Raw genomic sequence first — 3,252 nt, 5'->3', positions numbered from 1 at the left:
AGAGAGAGAGAGAGAGAGAGAGAGAGAGAGAGAGAGAGAGAGAGAGAATTATTGGACTACCTGAAAACCATGATCAAAGAAAGAGCCTAGACATCATATTTTAAGAAATTATCAAGGAAAACTGTCTTGCTATTTTAGAAGCAGAAAGTAAAATAAACATTGAAAAAATCCACTGATCACCTCCTGAAAATGATCCCCAAATAAAAACTCCTAGCAATATTATAGCCAAATTCCAGAGCTCCCAGGTCAAGGAGAAAATACTCCAAAGATGCCAGAAAGAAACAATTCAAATATCATGGAGCTACAGTTGGGATAACACAAGAGTTAGCAGATTCTACATTAAAGGATCAGAAGGTTTGGAATATGATATTCCAGAGGGCAGAGGAGTTAGGATTACAACCAAGAATCACCTACCCAGCAAGACTGAGTGTAATCCTTCAGAGGGGAAAATGGATATTCAATGAAATGGAGGACTTTCAAGCATTCCATATGAAAAAACCAGAGCTGAACAGGAAATTTGATTTTCAAATTCAAGACTCAAGAGAGGTATAAGAAGGTAAAGAAGAAAGATACATCATAAAGGTCTCAATATGGTTAAACTGTTTACATTCCTACATGGGATGATGATGATACTCCTAAGAACTTTTTCTTTATTAGGGCAGATAGAAGGAGACTACATAGACAGAGGGCATGAGTGTGAGTTGAATATGATGGGATGATATCCCAAAAAATAAAATTAAGGATGAGAAAGAGGGATGCACTGGGAGAAGAAGGAAGGGAGAGGTAGAACGGGGTAAATTATCTCACATACAAGAGGTGCAAAAGAGCTTTTGTGGTCAAGGGGAAGAAGAGGGGGTGGCAGGCAATGCTTGGATGAAATGGAGTGACCACACACAGGAAGTACATTGGGATTGGCTCAGTCACACCTTCTGGGTCTTAAAGAAAATGACAAACTAGTTGGGCTTATAGCCCTGAGTACCTGGCCAGCAGTCCAGTCAAGCCTCTGAGGAAGGAGGCTAGTGGGGGAGGAGTAGAGCCTCAGTCCCCTTCCTTCTCCTCCTACCAGACATTGATCCTGTAAACTTTAAAGGGTTGGAGGCTCCAGACTTCTCATTGGGGTCCTAACAGTGCCCCTAGAACTTCAGTGACTAGTGGCAGTGTTGACACTGGAATCAGCAGGCAAATTAGGTACCTGGGGGAAGGGCAACTTGGGGATTCTACAAAAGGCCTGGGGAAAGCTATGCCATGCCCAAAGAGAACATCTCATGAGAGCCCCTATGGGGGAGGAAGACCTTCCAGCAAAGGGGCTTCCCGAGGCTTGGGTTACCACCTCGGCCAGGTATGCTCTTCGCTGGACCGACCTTCCCCTATCCTGGGGTTCTCAGCCCTTTTATAGTGTCATGGACACCTTGGGTAGTCAATTTGGTGAAGGCTGGTTCTCAGAATCAGTTTTTGTAATGCATAAAAGAAAATACATAGGATTGCAAAGGAAACGCATTATATTGAAATGTAATTATTTTTTTAAAAGTCTGCAGACCCCAGAGTCTACAATCTGCCTCATTGCCTCATCTGAAAAATGAGCTGGAGAAGGAAATGACAAACTACTCCAATGTCTTTGCCAAGAAAACCCCAAATGGAGTCAGGAAGAGCTGGACATGACTGAAATGACTGAATGAGACCTCAGGGTGAGAACCTCTGCCCTACACTTGGGGAAGAGTGTGCCCCCAGGGATTTGGGGGGGCAGATATCTTGTACTAACTATTCTTATTCATTTCTAGAGGCTAATTGAGTCTGGCTGGCTAATGGATTTCAGTTGCTAGTCATTGGAGCAGCACCAATAAGAGCTAGTGAGCAGCATCGCTAGAAAGACAAACCCCAGACCTGCCTTCTGAGTCCTCTAGAACATTGAAGGAAGAAGTAAGAACCATGGGGACCTGCCTTAGCACGGAGCAACCATTGGAATAATAACTCCAGAGCATGGACTCCACTAATACTGTCTCTCTTGAGCTCACATCCTTTTTCTTCTTACTGATTGATAATAACAGTTGGGAATTACTGAAAATATCACAGTTGGTATGAAATATTCCTTCCAACAGTCAGTCAATAAACATTTATTAAGCACTGACTATGAACCAGGCACCATGCTAAGTGCTAGGGATACAAAAAGAGGCAAAAAACAATCTCTGCCCTCAAGGAACTTGCAATCTAATGGAGGAGAAAACAAGCAAACAACTATGTACAGAGAAGCTACATACAGGACAAAATAGGAAACGCCTAACCGAGTGGATGCACTGAGATTAAGAGGGCTTGGGGAAGGCTTCCTGGAGGAGTTGGGATTTTAGTTGGGGCTTAAAGGAAGCCAGGGAGGTCAGCAGTCAAGGTGGAGGAGGGAGAGTATTCCAGGCATGGGGGCAGACAGAGAGAATGCCGGGGCCTAGAGACCCTAGCGGGTCTTGCTCATGCGCCAACCAGGAGGTCAGGATGACTGGCCCCAGGAGGAAGTGTTGGGGAGTGAGGGGTGGGCATACTGGAAGGGAGGAGGGAGCTAGTTTATGAAGGACTTTGAATGCCAAGCAGGGGATTTTGTATTTGATCCTGGAGGCGATAGGGAGCCCCAGGAGTTTACTGAGTAAGATGGGGCGGGGCAATGTGATCATACCTCTGCTTTAGAAAATCACTTTCGGGGCAGCTAGGTGGCTCAGTGGATAGAGCACTGTCCCTGAAGTCAGGAGGACCTGAGTTCAAATCTGATCTCAGACCAAACACTTGATACTTATTAGCTGTGGGTCCTTGGGCAAGTCACTTAACCCCAATTGCCTAAAAAAAAAAATCACTTTGGTCACTGAATGGAAGATGGGCCAGAGTGGGAAGAGACTGAGGCAGGCTGACCCACCAGCAGCTACTGCCATCATCCAGATGTGAGGTAATGAGGGTCTGTACCGGCAGTGTCAGAGAAGAGAAGGGGCATATTTGAGGGACACTGCAGAGGTTCAGTGGACAGGCCATGGCACCATATTGGATGGAGAGTAGTAAGAGAATGAGGAGTCCAAGATGACCCTGAGCATGGAAGCCTGAGACACTGGGAAGATGGAGGAGCCCTCTGCAGTGATAGGGAAGGTAGGAGGGAGAAAGATCATGGATTCCGTTTTGGACGCACGGAGTGGAAGATGTGCACTGGACCTCCAGTTGGAGATGTTGGAGAGGCAGCTGGCAATGCTCCATTTTCCAGCACCAACAGCAGCTCTGCCTGGT

The sequence above is a fragment of the Vombatus ursinus genome, unplaced genomic scaffold (assembly GCF_900497805.2).
Source record: "Vombatus ursinus unplaced genomic scaffold, bare-nosed wombat genome assembly UNPS02015012.1, whole genome shotgun sequence".
Classification (NCBI taxonomy): Eukaryota; Metazoa; Chordata; class Mammalia; order Diprotodontia; family Vombatidae; genus Vombatus; species Vombatus ursinus.
The sequence above is the reverse complement of the archived record's forward strand: the minus strand, read 5'-3'. Positions refer to the sequence as shown.